This window comes from Pongo pygmaeus, chromosome 5 (genome assembly GCF_028885625.2).
Source record: "Pongo pygmaeus isolate AG05252 chromosome 5, NHGRI_mPonPyg2-v2.0_pri, whole genome shotgun sequence".
Taxonomy (NCBI): Eukaryota; Metazoa; Chordata; class Mammalia; order Primates; family Hominidae; genus Pongo; species Pongo pygmaeus.
The window spans coordinates 40,890,765-40,909,976 of record NC_072378.2 but is presented as its reverse complement, the minus strand read 5'-3'; the positions used below and the strand labels follow the sequence as shown (position 1 = coordinate 40,909,976).

The window sequence follows — 19,212 nt, the reverse complement described above, 5'->3', positions numbered from 1 at the left end:
AGTGAGACACTCTGCAGACTTTCGTGGGTCAGGAAGGACACCGTGCTTGCCTGGTATAAGGGTTTGAGCTTAGAGCTAGGCCTGGTGTGCTCTCAGCACACACTTTCTTCTCTCCTTCTTTCTCTTTTCTTTCTCTCAGCTGGGCAGATTGGATAGTTCCTTCCAGGCTTGGATAGGACTGGCTAATTGTGCCCTGGTGAGAAAGTCCTTGGGTAGCCCAGCATCTCAGGGTGGTGCTGGTTGGGAGCCAGACATGCCAGTCCCTGGAAGGAAGCTGGAGGTCAGCAGGTGCTTCCCCAAGATGTGACTAGCACAGGATGAGTGTGTCAGGCCCAAGTCCTTCTCAGGCTTCTGAGCCGAGCATTTAGAACCTGGCTGCAGGCATTTGCCACACCAAGGACAAAGACAAGACACTCTCAACAGGAGCACTGTATTTCATCAGGGCAGGAAATGGGAAGATTGAGAGGAGGCAAAAACCCAGGTGGAATCCCTTTTCAGCATGCTGCTAGGATGCCTAGCTTTTTGCTGATACAAAAGATGCCCAGGCAAGGGAAGCCCCCAATGCCTGCAGCTGCTTCCCGCTCGGGACTTGACCCATAATTATAATCCCTTTCCTTTGATTTTCTCTGTGAAAACAGCCACATTCTAGCTAGGCTTCGAGCTGAAAAAAAGCACCGTGTCAAGCTTAAGAGATTTATAAACATGGTGAAAAATCACAGGCTTGTTTTCCCACAGCTTGTTTCCCTAGGTGAGTGGAGGGAGGAGAGGAGAGAGGACAGCAGAGTTAGGATGGTGGGAGGAAGAAGCTCGGGCGGGGAAGATACAGATGTGCAGGACACCTGGGTGTACACAGACCAAGAATTGAATGTAAGTCAATAATGTGACTCATATAGCTAATGTCTCTGCTGGCAATGAGACAGGCACATACATGACGGTGCATACATATAATTTCTGTGTGTCCTGGGCTCCATCCAGAAAGGATTTATGTGGCTTGTTTAAGCAGAGAAACCAGAATGAGAGAGAAAGAAACAGTTATGCCTCTGGACTCTGTGCTGATAAAGCAAGGACTGAATAAGTCAGAAGGTGTTCATGCATTGCAGGGAGAACACACTTGTGGTCTTTGCAATGTGCCTTATCATGTCTGAAGGCTCCATTCAAGATTACTTCAGAATATCACAGCTTCTGGAGCTGGCAGGGGCTCTGAAGTCATCAGGCCCAGTCACTTTAATGGTTTGCCGCCCATTTTGCAGATGAAACATCTAAGTGACAGGAATGTGGGACTGGGAATTAGGACCCTTATCCTTAGCACTCATTCACTTTGCAAACAGCCTCTGTCTAGAGGGTGCTTTGGCATTAGATGCCCTTGGGGAAAATGTGGATACTTGGCTCTGGGGAGCAGCAGTTCCTGCTGCATCTGCAGAGACCTAGGACACTAATCGCTTGGAGAGAGCAGCTGGGAAAGCCCAGCCCTCTGGGGATGGGCTCAAGGTAGATACCTGAGGGACCCACATTCTGGCTGGAGCTAAGAGAGAGAGAGAGGTAACGGCCAAATTCTCCTGTTGAAAGAAGCAAGGCCTGGTCAGAGTTGGGGAGCAGGGCTGGGTACAGAGGAGAGGGTGTGAAGAAGGTCTTTTAGTATCTCACTTCCCTCCACCCTACCCGGCTCAGAGGCCCAGGGTGCAGAGCCCCCACTGGCAGCCTGGATGGTGGTTGCTCTCCTGGAGACCAGTGAGGAAGCCACTGCTGCCCAGGGCTGCTGATTGAAGCTGGGATGTCTGTGTATCTCGGTGCTCTGCAGATGTTTTCCAAATCACTCTGAAAGTCTCTGCCTTGCTCCTGTTTCACTGCAGCACCTCCCGCCCACCCATCAGCCCGCCTCCCGAGTTCATCCCTCCTCCTCCTGCCCAGCATTGCTTAGGCTGCATCCTTAATGACCCCCTGCTGCCACCGCCACCTCTCCGGGCCAGGTTTCCTAATTGGAAAACTCACAGCCTGCATCCCATGGAAAGGCAATTCACCCAGGGGCCCAGGAAGCTCATCGCAGGGTGTGTGAGGCTTCCCCTGGCACTGTCCTTGCTTCTCATGTCAGAGTTGATGCCAATACACCTGGAGCAAGCATCCAGCCAAAAGCAGCAGTTCACTTGGAAACGGAGTATGTGTGTATTTGCGTGTGTCTGCGTGAGTTAGAACCACCAGGTCTCTGTCCACATGACTGCAAGTGTGTGTGTGGCAGAGTCTCTCCAGGTGGCTGGGAGGACAGAGACACATACTGGGCTGGTGGTGTGGACCTGCATGTGGTACTGCCACGTGTGCCTCTGGGTGCCTGCCTGACACTCTGCATGCTGCCGCTGTGGTGTCTGATGGATGCAGGCGTTTGCATAACATAATAAGAATCTCTCTATGGCCCAGAAACCAATTGTTGGGCATGTGTCTATGGGGAGGGGGTGCTGGAACACTTGGGGGCTGTGGCTGCCCTGGCAGAGGCCCACATTTCAGGAGAGCCATGTATCCCTGCATCCTCTGCAAGTGAGAACATCCCCACTAGTGGCAGCTGTGACCTGTCACCTACACCTGTGGTCGGCATGTCTGGGAGCGTGCCAATGATCTGTATCCCCTGGGCTCTGCTCCACACCCCAAACCTTCTGTCTGTCATCTTCATTCTCTGGGTGGGCAGAGGAGGCTCCTGGGGTTTCCACTGATGCCATCAGTACCCTGATGTCTGCCTTTATGTTTTGCCTCTACTTCTGCCCCATCCTGGATCTTGTGAATACCCACCCAGACCCTATCACTTCTTAGGGACACCTGGGAATTACGGTGAACAAAGCCCTCAGAGAGCTCACAGCTGTGGCCCAGGGAACACATTCCGCCTGGCTCAGCTGTGAGTTCTTCCTTGCACTGTGCCTGGTGCAGAAGGTCCTCTTGGGGAATGTGAGGTGACTGAAAATGGACAGGTGTGCCCCACATGAATGGTCAGGGAGGTGTCACCCCACACAAGTTGTGGGGGTGGGAATATTTGGGGTGTCTGTGCAGCAGCATTACTTAGAGTTCAGGCTGGGCAGAACCATCCCAGCCAGAAGCGACCACTCACTGTGAGCCTGGGACCCGCCAATGACTGGCTGGCCTGGGGAAGGGGTCAGGATCTGATGGTTGTACCAGTGATGTGGGATGCTGCGGCAGAATTAGGACTCACCCTGCACCTGTGCCTGGCTCTGTGCCCACAGCAGTTCTGCTGCAGAATGAGGGAGAAAGTAGGCACCAGGGGCACAGCATAACAGCATAGCTCACAAGCACTTGTCCTCCTTTGCCGGAGGCACATCTCATTCCCTCCTGAACCCCAGCAGCCTCCTGCAGCCTCTGATAGACCCCTTCTGGCCCTGAGAGCAAGCTGGGAAAGGGCTTTAGTTTGCCAGACTGCCCTCTTCTGTCATGGAGATGTTTGCCTCTCTGGGCATCTGCAGACCCTTGCTGTGCTCCTTGGGCATCTGGGGGCCGTGGTGTGTGTGTCCCCAGGACAGGGTGCTTGCCCCACCGCTGGGTGAGCTGCCCTCCAAGCAGGGAAGTAAAAGAACTAATACTCTGCAGAAGGCCCCGTGTTTCTCTTTCATAATGAAAACCCCATTGTGCTTTCTGCTCTCAACAATATTGCGGCAGAGGCAGCTGGCAGCCCCTCAGGGCAAGATCTTCCTTCCCCACGCTGCCAGTCACAGCAGATCCACAAGAGAACTGCATCCTCTGAAAGTTCCCTGACTGTCTCCCTCTCCCCTCCTGAAGCATGTGGAGTGGGACAGTGCTCCCGGCCCCTGTGGTGGTGGGGAGGGAGTGGGCAGATCCTGAGGGTCTGATGCTCGGGGCCTCAAAGGAAGACACCCTGATGCTTTGCAAAAGCTTGGGATCTGGAAGGAGCTTAGGTTCAACATACTCATTTTGCAGATGGCACTCCTGAACCCCAGAGGAGGGATGGGCTGGCCCAGGGGCCCCAGCAAACTCACAATCAGCAACATTTACAAAATGCTTATGAACAGTGCTAGGGCCTGTTCTGAATGTTTTATTTGCAGTAACACTTTGAGTAGTATTTCCCCGCATGCGCCTGACAAGGACACTGAGGCACAGGGTACTTAAGAGTCTGTCCCAAGTTTCCACAGCTAGTCAGTTGGAGAGCTGGGATTGACACCCAAGTCAGACACCACATGTGTTCTCTCAACTACTGCATCCATGGCCTGTGCGGCGGCAGGGCTGTGACGCCAACTCCCAACCCAGTGCTGCTTCTCCACCATGGCAGCTTTGCCAGATCTCAAGCATTACAGCCTCTGTTCTCTCCTGGCATCTCACAGCATCCTGGAGAGGTGATGGAAGAGGGGAGGATTATCTTCTCTTGGTCACAGATGGAGAAACTGAGTCAGGAATCACGACATCAATGACCTACCCAAGGCCCCACAGTGAGTAGGGCAGGGACCAAGATCAAAACCAAGACCGCAACCTCCCACACCCCTCTAAAGCCTCTCTACCCTGCATAGAAGTTTAGATCTCCGTTTATTTGCTCTAAACACAAATATACACCAACCAGTTGTCTTGGGCTCCCCAGTGCCATGGGGGCTGCGAATCCTGTGTGAATGAAATGAGGTGTGGCCTGTGTATGTTGGAGATCTGTGCACTTGGGATGTGCCTCCCACCTTGAAACTTGAATGACAGCTCCTGAGGGTAGAGATTCTGTTTTCTTGTCTGCTGTACCCAAAGCTCCCATGACTGTGTCTGGCACATAGTGGGTGCTCAAGAGATATTTATTGAATAAACAAATGGATTGAACCTGGAAGCTTCCCAAGGCTGCTGAGAGTGGCTGTTTTCCCCATCACTTAGAACTCTCTGTCTTTATCTATTCATCTATTCTCCAAACAGTATTGGCTTACGCTGAACCCTTGTCAGCTGCCAGGCTGCCAAGGAAGAAACATCAAAATGCTTAAAGCTGGGGAAATGGTATCTCTAAGGCAGTGTTGACAAGATGGGGGTCAGTGACCCCCCAAAAGGGAAGGTCACTTCAAGGCTCTGTTTAGGAAGGCTGCAGATATCCGTGGCTAACAGCTGTTCTTAGCCTCTGCCCTCTGAGGTCTGGCCCTGCAGAGGTGAGGACAGGTAGTTGGGGTGGGGGGGTGGGTCTTATTCTCAAGGAGGGGGATGGGGATGGTTTTGGGGCTGAGAGGGTAGAAGATGGAGTGAGGAATGGGCTGTTAGCTCTCCTCTGTCTTAGAGAGGGAGGAACCTGGACACAGCCCAGACTTCCACCCATGAGGGTGTGAAAAGACCAGAACAGGGTGAGGTGAATACCTGGGGTGCAACATTCAAGAGGATACCACAATACTCGGCCATGGAAAAAATCATCTTTTAATGCAATATTTCTAAAAATACAAATTAATGCAAACATTTTTGATGAGCACAAAAGGAATCTGACACTGTGCTTGCAGGACTCACTGCCCTCCTTCCCCCTAGCCCGAGTCCTGGACCTGACACACAACGGACATATCTGAGACCAGGGGGCAGGTGGAGAGGGGCTGTGCTGAGAGGATGCCCTGCATCAGACACATGTGTGAGAGTCTAGGAGGAGAAGCTGGGAATGGGGATAGCCCTGGGGAGGTGCCAGTAGAAAGCTGTAATTTGGAAAGCAGGGAATGATTGGGGTTTATGGTGGTTGGGGTTTTCTGATGAGGATCTTGAGCAGCAAGGACAATATAGTGGCCAATTCGTTGTTGCAGAACAAAGAGAAAGAGAGCCTTGGATGTGAGGATTTCTCTTCTTAAGCCAGCCAGTCTCTCAGTGTAATTGGACCCACTGTGTTTCTGATAATTCATGTTGGGGTGCAGGAATCCTGAGCTGGGGTGGGGGTGGCTTCCTCCTCTGGAATGAGCTGTCAGAGGGAAGGTAGTGGGTGGCAGGGGGCCATGGGGAAGGGGGGCTGCTACAGAGCTGGAGGCCTGGGAGTTGGGGAAGCCTGTTGGCTCTGGGGCTTCCCACCACCCCGCCGAGCCCCAACTTTTCTCCTTCCCTCCCCTCTTCCCAGGTAGCCCCCTCATTTCCTGCCCCTCCCCACAGTGTTGAATGCCTAGGATTCATGAGACTTAACTCCTAATGGGGAGAAAGAAACAAATAATTGTTTCTTCCTTTACCCTTTCTCAGAATAGCAAAGAGAGACCTGGAAGAGGCAGCCTCTGCCTTAGTGTTCCAAGGCGAGCATTGGTGATTGTGGGAGGGTCCCGGGGGTGTTGTCCCTCCTTAATCCTCAGATCTGAACAAGCTGAAGCTGGAGCCACAAGAAAGGTGATGGGGCAAGAGGGGCTCCATGGCTCATGCTCCTCATTTCCCATGTTCCCCGCTCCCTTCAATCTCTAGTGTGCCTGGGATCTCCTGATTGCAGCTGGAGCATTAAAGGGGCTGGGATGGGTCCTGTGCCTAGCCCCTCCCTCATATGTCTGCTGCCTCCACCCCAGGCCCTCTGATATCCATCCAGCTTTAACACTGAGGGAGTCCCCTTAGTCCCTAACTGGACACCGAGGCTTTGGGGACTGGAGAGCAGCATAATGCCAGGTGTCTGCCCTGACAGTGGAGCTTGTTTTCTGGTGAGGAGGTAAGCCACCCCCACAGACAGGAACAAGTCTCATTAGGTTTGGTTCAGGACCAGGGGAGAGGCAAAGATGGTAGGTATCAGACAAGGGCCAGAGTGGTCAGGGACACTTCCTGGAGAAGGAGGCAGTTGAGGTGGGCATTGGATTCAGCTCTCTCACAGCAGCCCGCTCAGTTCCCCTGATACTTCTTCTTGGAAATTTCCTGCCTTGGGTTTCCATAGTTGGGGCTGGTGCTGGCCGTGGTTGGTTGTGACTGGTGGGGGCACACCCAGAACCTGTGGCCTTTCCCTGGTTGTGGCCCTGGGAGTGAGGGGATATGTGCCTAGGAAATGTTTCAACTGGAAGAACATTCATTTTGCAAATATTCCTGAGGGCCTACGATGTGCCAGGAACTATTTCCAGTATTGGGGTTCCTGCCCCCATGGGCCTTATACATCTAGGGTGATGAGCCTCTGCTGGGTGCTGTGGACTATGCTAGAAGCTATTCTGGCAATCACAGTCCTTTTAGGGAGTGAGCTCCCCATCCCTGAAAACAATTACATAGAGAATGGATAACCACTGCACCAGATCCCCCGGATCAAAGTCCAGCTCTGCCGTGTACTAGCTCCATAACATTTGGCAGGGTACGTCAACCCTCCATGCCTCAGTTTCCTTACCTGGGAGACAGGAATAATAATAACCCTACCTCATAGTGTTGTGGTGAGGTTTAAGAAAGCTTGGAGGCATAAAGCCTGAAAACAGTGACTGGCACATGGAAAGCACTTGACAAACGGCACCTTTGGAAGAAGAGTGGTGACTGCGTCCGTGATTATCCTCCAGGGGTGCCTTCACCAGGGGCCAGGAGATGAGGCTCAAGGTCTTGGAGGCTCCACATCCTCTGATCTGCAGATTCTGAGCTGCCCTCTGTCTGGCAGGTCTTCTCCGGCTCCTGAGCTTTGAGGGGCAGGGCTTCAGGTTCCTTGATGGAGGCTGTACCCTGCATGGAGTCCCTGCAGGCCAGCTCTCCCAGCCCTCTGAGGGACGGGTCCTGAGTTCCTCCAGCTGCACCTCCTAGTGGTTGTGGTCCAAAACAGGCTCCTCATTTCCCATGTTCCCTGCTTTGTCTCCACTGTAGTACCAGGCCCTTCAGTCCCTTCACTGATTCTTTTCATTTTTCTAACTCAAGGCAGCTAAGGAAATTTTGGACCCTCATTTGCTGTCATTCTGTTAAGTCACACTGTGACCTCGGGGAATAGTTAACATGCGTGTTATACATGTTCTGCGTTCGGTTCTGGGAAGGCAGTGACATTGACTCTTCTCTAGGACTAGAAGTACCTTGAAAGTAGGGATTATTTCTTCCCACTCAGACTGGGACTCCCTGAGGACTGGGCTGCGTCTCCCTCAGACTAGGGCTCCCTAAGGATGGGGCTGTGTCTCCCTCAGAGGGGGGCTCCCTGAGGCAGGGCTGTGTCTCCCCTCAGACTGGGGCTCCCTGTGGACAGAACCGGCCCCCCACTCACCCTGGGAGCTGCTGGAGCACCTGGCTCTCTCCTTGAGGTTTGCCCAGGCCTTGCCCCTCAGGCAGGAGCCTCTGAGCCTTTCCGGGTCTCCTGCTCTGCCTCTGCTTGAAGCAGAACCTCCGATGACTGGTCACATGCAGCTGGCAATTGACCGCAAACTTCTTTATTTCCATCTCCCCACCTGACTCCATCCTGGGCCTGCACAGTGTCTTTCTAACATTCTCACTCAGGCTGGACCCATCTGCTTCTGCATCACTGAGCCAGCTGCAAAACCAGGTGACCTCCTTCTCCTTGTCTTTCTTATTGTCCCCTTTCCCTAATCGAATTATTTTTTCTCTGCATTATGCACGTCAAAGGAAGCTTTGGCTGACCTGGGTTCTCTACACTCACTCAAAACACTCTGAGAACAGTGATGAGATGGGCATAATAAGAGTCTCAGTGCATTGTCAGCAAATGTGGGGCCTGCACCCCTTCCTGTTCTCCTTCCTCCCCACCTGCACCTCCCACCAATGTAGGCTGTGCAGCTAAGCAGTTAACAGACAGATCAGCCTGGGTCGGCTGGAGGGCAGGAGGAGGGTGCCTGGCTCATAGTCCTACCACCGGCCAAGGATGTGTCTGGATGGGGAGGAGAGGTTAAGTGTGGTTAATGGGGTCATGTCAAAGCCCTTTTCCAACAGGCTGCAGTGGGGATGTCTCCTGACCCCAGGCGGGTTTCCAACCACCCCCAAGGGACACCAAGGCAATGGCAGGGACAGTCCATACCCCACCCTTCCCTTCTCTTTGGAATTCTGGGTCCTGGTCACAGCCTAGGTTCCAGGCTGCCCTAAGCTCTCCCCAGGCATTCAGGACACAGCTGCCTGCCTACTAACTCAAGATGAGCAATCATAATAGTCATGATAATGATGGTAATCATCATGAAGCCTGGTTGTAAATGCTCAGAAGGCCTCCCAAAGGGCATTCCCTTTCATCATCTCATTTGACAGGCAGGCGAGGTGGCTGAGACCCAGAGGGATCACAGGTTTATGATCCCATAACAAGGTGGCAGCCACTGAGGCTTCCCATGCTATAGAAACTCTCTCTTCTTGACTTTATCTTGCTTTCGGGGGTGACTCCAAGACCCAAGGCTCGACCTGCAGCTGCCCAAGGAAAGTAAACTAGAGTGGTGATTAAAAGCCTGGGCTTTGCAGTCAGAAAGACCTCAGTCCAAGTCCCAGCTCTGCCACTATATCATGGGCCTGGGGGCAAGTGGTTCCAGCTGGTTCCAGCTCTCTGAGCCTCAGGCGCCTCATTTGTGAAATGGGATCATGGTACTCATTGCCTAGGGATTTTCTAAGATGGGCGCAGGGCTCCTGGCACTTAGGAAGTGCTCAGTAAGTGGCATCTGTCTTGGTCTTGTTCAAGAGGTCCCCTGTTCTAGACCATAGGCTAGGGGTCACTTTGCCCAAAGCCTGTGCCCAGAGACCTGGGGAGAGTGATGACCCTAGAAAGAAGGTGAGGAATGAGCGCCAACACTAGTAATAGCAATACCTGATATGTGTCAGGCACCATCCTGAGCTCACTGTGTATATTTTCTCAGCCAAGTCTCATAAAATCTTTATGAAATATTGTTATTATGAGGTCCATTTTCCAGAGGGGAAACTGAAGCACAGGACAGTTCCATATCTGTCCAGGGCCATAGAGCTGACTTCAGAGACTGCACAGATCTTGTCCGCCTGCCGTTGCAGAGCCAGGTACTGCCAAAGCTACTATTTGAACTCTCCATAGAGTTGCTAGTCCATGGATCAGCAGTCGGGGGGAGTGGAGGGGTCTCAGGGTCTGGGGAGCCCTCTTGTGTTACATGGACATTTCCATGAAAATGTGCAATTCACATTTTCCTTGGGGGAGCTTTCACCAGTTCTCATAAGAGAATGTTCGAAAGTGGTTCAGAGAACAGGCTCTGCTCTTCAGACTGCCTGGTCCACCACTGACCAGCTGTGTCCCTGTGGGCAAGCTACTTAGTCTCTCTGTCCCTAAGTTTTCTCATGTAGAAAGTGGAAGGGAAGTTGTAACAGTGCCTATGACATGAGAATTAAATGGCTAGTTCATGTGAAGAACTTGGAGCAATGCCTGAGGTGTTCCGAATGCCCGGTGAATTAGGCACACTTGGCCCTTCTTCACGCCAGTGTGGTATCATTAACTGTAATGATGCCATGCTGCTCCAGCCTCCACTTTGCAGTGTGGCCACAGGTAAAGGCCTTCCCTCTCTTTCCTTGGTCCAGGCTGTGCTTAGGTCCACCTGAGCTTTTAATCCCTCCTTTCCTCCACAGCATGCTTCTCAGGAGTTTTCTGTGGGTGCAATACTTGTTTGTCAAGTCTCCTCTATCAGGATGTGAAGTTCCCACATCTAAGGGCTGCTTCTGCCTTTATTTTGTGTCCAAAGCAGGGATGTTCTGGCCTCTGCTTCCCAGGGCATTTGGTACAGGTGAGCTGACCTGACCGAGTCTAGGAAGTTGTACCTCACTTTGGTGGGGGTGAGAGATAGGAGGAGAGATTTTTTTTTGGTTTTAATCAATAGCCAGTAATTGTCAGAAAAGACTACTTGAGGGTCCCTGAAAGAAATTGAATTCTCTCTCTCTCTTTCTCTTTCTCTCTCTCTTTCAAGTGTATGTGTGTGTGTGTGTGTGTGTGTGTGTGTGTGTTTTGAGCAAGAGAGGAGTAAAGTAGAAAACATCCCACTCATATACTTTTTAGAGCAGGGAACAGATTTTTAAAAATTCAATTGGTACATAAAGTAATAGAAAATGTATTTTGGTTCTGTATTTCTTCCAGTCAAGGGAAAGAAAAAGAAAAGACTAAAGAGATGGAGAAAAAGAGACAGAGAGAGAAAGAGAGACAGAGAGACAGAGACAGAGGCAGAGACATAGAGAGAGACAGAGAGAAAACAAAACAAAATAAAATAAAGACTCAATGGGTGAAACAAGTAAATGGTCACCAAGACACCCCAAGAAGCCCTGGGAAATGTTCTCATCCTGTGGGAATTTAACACTCTGCCGCTTAACACCTTTAAATGGTTGGCCGTTGCATTTTTACAACCACAGGCAGCTTGTCACTTCTTGGTACTTGACCCACAGTCCAGGTGAACTAAGCTACGGATGTGATGAAGCCTGAAGGCTGGAGGCCTTCATTATTGTCTTGCTGTTATTATCATTGTATTGTATTCAGTGCCCACCTGTTGGGGGCTCAAGGTACAAAATTGACAGGGTTCCGCCCTTAATGAGCTCCCATCCCAGTTGGAGAGGCAGACATGTAAATAATGATTATAATAAAAGTCAGGCTGTTATAATTACTATAATAAAAGTTCAGATAAAGTGCATGGAGGAGAGATTAATTAATTCTGACTGGGAAATCCGGAACTGCTTTATAAGGAATAACTGATGAGGCATTTTGGAGGAGGTACAGGATTTCCGTAGGCAGGGCAGGCAGAGGCAGCGGAGGTGGGATGGTTTTTGCATCAGACAACTTGGATTTAATCTTCAACTATGCCACTTCCTGGCTGTGTGGCTTTGGGTTGGTGACTTAACTTCTCTGAGCCTTCATCTATGAAATGAGAATAATGGTGTCCCACTACATATCTCATAGGGCTATTGTATCAAAAGATAAAGCACATGACATTGTTTTGTAAAATATAAATTGAACAAATGTAAAACAAATAGCTATTAGGGGGCATGATTGCTATATGGGTGAGTGTGACCACTAGGTCCATTATATTCCTATACTGTGTAGAAGTCCATTCCAGCCATCTCTGGGATATGATGACCCCAAGTAGGACTAGACTGCCAGCAGCCTAAAACTGTCTCCACAGGAGAAAGAATTTCAGGCAAAGGGGAAGGCAGCTCCAACTGCCTGACACATAGTGCGCCCACGATAAGGCTTGAGAGAGCCTGCAGCTGTGTGCTGTGCAGGTGTCCCTGGTGTGGGTTCACTAGTCAAACTTCAGGAGTTGAGATTGGAAAGGTATGTGGGGTTAGAATGCAAACTGAGCTTCCATATATGCAGGAACCATGCGGGCACCTGAAGAATTCCTGCACGGAGACTTGGGCGATTGCCCTTGCCTGCAAGATGTTCACAGATCCCAGCACGGAGACTACTTTAGGTGCCAGGGGCTAGTGGGGTTCTTGGACAGAAAGTGGCACTGATGGGTTGTGTCAGGGCATCTTGCTGGAATGTAGGTGATAGAATGGGGAACAGTGGCCAGTACAGGCTTGTAGGGAAGGACATTTGTAGGTGACAGCTCACATAGAAGATAAGAAGGGGGCAGTGGTAGTAGAGATGGAGAAGCTATGGATTAAAAAAACTGTTGTATAAGTAGAATCAGCAGGAACTGAAGGCCATGGGAGTCGGCCTCATAAACAAAAACTGGCACACAGATAAGACAGCCACAAATGCTGCTAGCAGAGGGAGGGAGGGGGCAACGAATCAAAAACAGCTCCAAGGGCAACTGAAATTCTGCTCCACTGCTGGAGGGAGGATCTGGGACCATTGGGTAGAACTGACTACAGCTATCTTGAGGCATACTTTGTGACCCTCCTAAACACAGCAGAAATGTACACATATGCCCCGGCAAGATGTGTTCCTGGGCGTTCAGAGTGCACCATGCATAATAGCCCCGACTGGAGACTCAGAAATGCTCATCAGCCATGGAGACAAGCAGTCAATCATGATGTGCTCACATCAATAAATACCACACAGCAACAGTCATGAACAACCGAAAGTTATGTTGCATGTTCTTTGAGAATCTCATGAACATATGAAAACAGCCAGGCATCAAAGACTAAATATTGTAGGATTCCTTTTATGTAAATTACAAATCAGATGGCCTATCTGTGGTATTAGAAGTCAGAAAAGCAGTTGCCCAGTTCAGGGAGCAACCAGAAGGAGCATGAGGGATGAGTTTTGTTCTGTTTCTCTATCTGAGTGCTGGTTACATGGTCTGTTTATTTGGTGCAAATTTATTGAGCTTATTATATGCACGCTTTTTTGGATGCATCTGGTATTTCAACAAACATGCTTTTTTAAATGTTCCCTTTCTCCCTTCCAAAAATGGCTCCAAGGATTGTCGCTTGGTGCAGACAGGCAAACAGTGTTGACAGTTAGTTACCCAGACCAGGAAGGCAAATGGAGAAGCAGCATATGAAGCAGCAAAGAATTTGCTTTGGATGAGGCCGAGGTGCCTGTTGGACAGTCAGGGGCAGGTGTGAACTTGGCACTCCGAAGTGAGTGTGAGGAGCTTGGACCAGGCCTGGTAGAAGCATAGACCTGAAGGCCATCAGTAGAGCGGGCATTGTGGAACAGGGGGCAGGTCCCCCACATGGAGTGTGGAGAGTGAAGAGAGCAATGGGTGCTGGGGGTGATGGGTCCTGGAGAGAACCAGGGTTCAGGGGCAAGCAGAGGGGCAATCCTCTGAGGAAGCTGGGAAAGGGGTGATCAGACAGAGGACAAACTCAGGAAGCACAGAGCGTCATAGAGATCATGGCCAACAGGGCCATATGTTGCAGAGAGTCCAAGCATGGTCATTTTGACCATCACCACCACTGCTGCTGTTATGGCTTTCTTCCATGTCTTTTCTGTTTCAATGAGCTCCTATTCAGTTACTCTTTCCTATCCTGAACCTCACCATTCACGCTTACCATAACTTGGGCCCTTGTTCATTTCTGGAACTGCGTGTGAGCCAGGACTTTCCTATCCCAGGCCTGTGTAATTGATTGCCGTGATCTGAATGTAGAGCATTCTTCCCTGTTAGACTTCACCTTTTATCTATCTAAGCCACAGGGGAAAGTAGAGAAGAATGAGGCTTCCCCGAGCAGGCCTGTATGCTTGGATGGCACAGAGTCCAGGGAATGGGTGGAACAGAAAGCAGGCATTGCAAAGAGAGGGCCTGTCTGTCTCTGCTTCATTCCTTCTATGTCGACTCTCCCTGGGCCTGCATTTCCCCATGCTTAAAGTGAGTGTTACCTAATACATTCACCCATAGGGGCCACCTGTAACTTCTAGCTGGAGAAAAGTGGAAGCTTTGTAAGCAAATGAAAATCTATGTTTCTATTTGGATATCTGCAATGTGAAATGAGGACGTTTAAAAACAACAAGAATCCTTCAAATTAGCATAATAATAATAGCTCCTGTTTATTGAACCTTACTGTGTGCCAGGCACTAGGCTGAGCGTGCACTTTTGTGATCCGATTGAATTGTCACATCCACCCTGTGGGGGTTATGCAATTATGACTCCCACTTAATGGCTGGGGAAATTGAGGCACAGAGAGTGTCAGTACCTTGGCTGAAGTGTCTCAGCTAATAAGCAACAGAGCTGGGATTTGAACCCAGACAGCTCAAAGTGTCTGCAATGAAATGTGACTATTGATTTGAATACAGGGAGTGGCGGCAGAAAACTATGCAGAATCTAAATCCACAGACAGTCCATAGGCTCTTTATTTTGGGTTTAGAATGCCCTACTTGATGGCTTGGCAGCAGATTTATTTACTTTCTATATTCTATTTGATTTAAGCAAATATTAAGATGAGTTACATTTCCCTTAAGCCCACATTGACCGCCTGCAGGAAACAGTGTGGATAGCATGGTAGGCAGTTTGGTCCACAAATTTAAGTAAGCAATAAATATCACATTTTCTTTATTTTGTTTGCACTGCCATGAAACTGAACCTGAACCCTAAACCTCCTACTGAGTTGGTGGGAAATTCAGTTTCTGTCATGACTGGGACTTTCCCTTCCCATTCAGTCCAGGGTTATGCAAATGTCCTGGGGTCCTTTGAAGTGCTGAGTGACCTCTCACAGCCTCCCAATGACTTCAGAGCTGCCTTGCTCTCCCTGCTTCTTCTGAATACCTCAAATAATTTCCTTCTGAGCTTAGGCTTGTGTACAGAACAGGAGGGGCAGTGACCTTAAGCGTCTTTCATTTTCCACCCTGAGGCCTGGAAAATAGAAAAGGGCAATAGGGAGGATCAGGGCAAATTAGTGTGTGTGAGTCTGTGGGTAGCCCCTGCCTGCTAGAGAAGCAGGAGTCACCCAGGCCGTGCCTTCCCCAAATGTGTAAATAAACTGAGCCCAGAATGTGTCCTGGGGTGGCAGGAATGGGGCTAGCAGTGGGACTAGTTGGAGCAACCAATCTAAAAGGCTTCTTGGAGAATCCATGGGGACCCGGGGTGAAGATCAGAAAGCCCAGAAGATCCTCTGTGCCCTAGAAAGGGAGAAAGAAGGAATATAGACAGTCCCCAACTTAGGATGTTTCAACTTAGGATTTCTGACTTTACAATGATGTGAAGGCAATTAGCATTCAGTACACTCCTAGACTTATGATCTAGTGATGTCCAGAAAAACCTAAACCTATCGTAAGTTGAAAGTATTGTAAACATTCAACTTATGTAACCTCATCAGAAGTCAAAAAGCATCTGCATTAGTCTGAGCCTGGAGCCCTTAGCCTATGGAAAAAGCTGAGTCACTGGCTTTGACCCCCTTAGCTAAGAGGGTCCACCTTAGCTCCACAAGGACAGCAGTGGCAGGGCAGGCCAGAGGCATCAGGATCTGAGCACTGGAGGGCTTTAGGGTCAGCTGGTTCAGCCTCCTCCTCACGTTAAAGAGCTGGGGGAAGGTGTGCCTCTTGTCGAGTGACTCTGTTGAGTGCTCCCTCTTCCCATGGGCATCTAGAGTGTCTGAGAATCCAGGCATCCCTGTGTTCAGCCCTCACACAGCTGTGCAGCTCCACTTCGGCAGGCCGCCAGTGGGTACAAAGGGCTGGAGTTAGGGAGGACATGTGATCTTAACCCTGTTAGAGTTCAAATGTTGACAATAGAAAATCGAAGCTTTAAGATAGCTCTTTGGTAAAAACTAGGATATGCTGTAGGTGTTACTGTATTTAACCTCTGTCCAAAGAAACCTGGGTTTGAATTCCCGCTCTGGCCTTAATCAGCGGTGTGACCTTGGGCAGTTTACTTAATCTCTCTGAGACTCCATTTTCTCCTCCATAAATGGGAATAATAACAGTCACTTGTAGGATTACATGAGTTTGTGTGTTTAAGGCATTTTCAGTTGGTAACACATATGATAATAGCTATTATAGCTATGATTATTGTTATGTCTGGCAGCAGGAGGTTCCTCTCTCTCCTCTGTATGACCCAAACTACAAACTGAATTTGGCCCCAAATTTAGAACATAAGCATGTAGTTTCAAATGCCTTAAGGTGCTCTTGCTTTAATTATTTTAAAAACAGCATCATTAACTGATCATTAATGAGTAAAATAATTTATGTCATATGATTTTCGAGCCCTGGTCAAATACACTATGGTACCTTTCTCCTCAATCACTTATATAATCACTCTATCTTTAGCCAAGTGTATATTGGCTCTCTTTCTCAATGATTTAAAATCTAGCTTCCTTCTTATATTTCAGACTGACATATCATCTACAGTGGCTCCAGGCCTTTTCCTTCCATGACTGGAGACTTTGAGGTCCTAGAAAGAATCCAGGTTTTGTGGTGAGAAAGATCTGAACTGAAATTCTGGTCCGACCCCTTGCTGTCTGTGTAGCTTTAGGTAAATATCTTGTCTCACTGTGTATGTCACATCACAGGCTACAGGGTCAATTGAATAAAATAAAATCTACCAAGCCCTTGGTGCGGAGTAAGCATCATTGAACATTAGTCCTTGCCTTGTCCCTTTTCATTTTTCTTTCTCTGGCATGACTTTGGCTGTCCTGGAATGTATTGTTAGAGAAGGCCCTGGAAGAGGAGGCTCAGGCTGTCTGCAGCTCTAGGCCTTCCTTCAGGCAGCTTCTGGAAAATAGCTCTCCAGTGCAAAGAAGATCAATTTCCATTTTACTTTCAAGGATGAGTGAAATGCCACTCTTCCAAAGGAATTTCTAGAAACACTGCTATTTGATATCACTGGTCTCACATTTAGGGGCCCTTCCCTTAGCCACATTGGAGTTACAGCCTTGTCTCACTGAGATTCTGATGACAAATCCATATTTATGCCCTCAGTGCAACCTTTTAGTCCTACTCAGTCCCTTTGAGGTCACCCAGTTCAGGCAATGACCAGTCCTGCCCAAAGGAATGATCCCGGGAGCCAGGCAGAGCTGGCTTTGAATCTGGCTGCACCATCTCCCAGGTATGTGATGCTGTGAGCTTGGCTTCACTTCCCCAGATCTCAAACTTTTCATCTTAAAATGTGGGCTAAGAGTGGTTCCTGAGGCTTGGGTTAATGAGGTGGTGGGTGTGCAGGGACAAGAGATGCAGGAGGAGTTTGAGTGGGGAGGGACCGGATGGCCACATCCAAAAGGAAGCCACCCACTGGCCACATAGGTCTGCAGAGTGCTGGGCACATTGCTGAGCTCTTGGGGAAGAGCTGGCCTAGCCCTCACAGTGGACAGAGAGTGCGAGTCAGACATGGAGAATGCTGCCATGGTGGAACCCCCAGAGCTCAAGGGCAGGAGAGAGAATGTCATGCAGGTGTGGAGAACTGGTGTGCTAAAGACAGGTGCTCATTCACAAGATCCAGGTAAGGTCACGCCTTCCTGGGAGCATAAGCTAGGAAACCAGTACAGGGCAGATCAGAACTGGGAGGAGGCAAAAATTGTCATTTTCTGTCTTTGCTAAGGTTTGTTCTGTGGCCTCTTCAAGGAGAACTATAGAAGAGACTGATTTTGGCACTTGGAATGGTGACACATACACACACCATTGCTTGAAATGACCTTTTTGCTCACTGGGTAAAGGCCAAACTGTAGTGTTGTGACTAGCTGCGGAGCACTCTGGCTGGATTCAACCCCGGTTCTACTAGTTGATAAAAGAAGCCTTGTTTTTGTCCTCTGTGGAATGGGGACAGCAGTAGCACCCTTGTTGCAGAGATTATTGTGCAAATTCAGCAGTCAGCCCATAAGGAATGCTCAGAACTGTGCCCTGCACATAGCCGAGGAAACACTACTGCTATTAAACCAGGAAAATCTTGAGAACAGGAACCTTTTCTCTCTCCCTCTTCCCAGCACCGATCCCGTGCCTTCGTGTTCAGTGTGTATTTGTTAAAGATGGTGTTAAAGCTGGCCCTCGGAGGAGGGTACATTTCAGCACAGAAATGGAAAGGGGAGAACTTGCGGGAAGATTGTGTCTTATGTGGTCTTGGGGGCAAAGTTCCAGGGCCAGAAAAAAGCAAGATTGTCCAATATGTAAGAGCCAGAGCTGGTGGTTGGAGGCCTGGCAGTGTGGGAGGGCTGGAGCAGGGGGGCTTCCTGAAGGAGGTGAGATGGGTCAACTGACCTAAGGGGAAAGTAAGAAGAAGTTATGGCAAGAGGAAGGAGGCACCGCAAGAGATGAGGGGCAAAGGGTGGGCTCGGAGCATGTGTAAATCTCAGTTCTCTTTGCTCATAAAGTTCTGCAGATGCATATTTCTGTCAGTTTTATATTAACATTTACATAACAAGTAGATTGAGAGATTGCATTATTTACATATATATGGGAGGCTGGCTGGAACTGGGGATCCTCAAGCCTGTACATGACGTTTTATTGATTAATAAATTAGACACTTACAGATCAGGCACAAATCAAATCCATCCATTTCAGACACCCATCAGGTGCAAATGAATGTAAATTGGCAGCTTCATTTGCATAGGGAAAGCAAGCCATTTAGTTGTCGTTTGTCATATGCACCCTTGAGAGGCTGTAATTTGCCTAGTAGAGCCAGCCTGCAGCAGGGCCACCCTTGCTTTCTGGGGTGATTTCTGAGACTGCTCTAGGCAGGGGTGAGCAAGGGAGTGGCCTATGGAATGCTCCTGTGTCCTGCTCCCCTCCTGGAATCACCAGCATGGCCCTGGAGGAGGACAGCAGAGCCAGGGCCAGGTGGGGACACTGCCTTGTCACAGACTCAGAAATTAGGTGGCCAGGACTGGAAAATCTTGAAATCCATCTATGCCCACTTTGTATTTTATAGATGATGAGCTGAAGTCCAGAGAGGGGAAGTGACTCTCCTAAAGTCACACAGCAATGTAGGTTCAGTGCCAAGACTAGAACCCAGTTCTCTTTACTCCAAGCTCATTACCTTTGCCACCATGCCCTTGTGGTTCTTTCTA

General features: G+C 49.4%; 1 protein-coding gene across 1 annotated transcript in view; it reads left to right on the top strand.

Annotated features, from left to right (window-relative positions):
• LRFN2 (leucine rich repeat and fibronectin type III domain containing 2) overlaps window positions 1-19,212 on the top strand; it is a 194,307-nt gene that overhangs the window by 43,747 nt on the left and 131,348 nt on the right. The window lies entirely within an intron of this gene.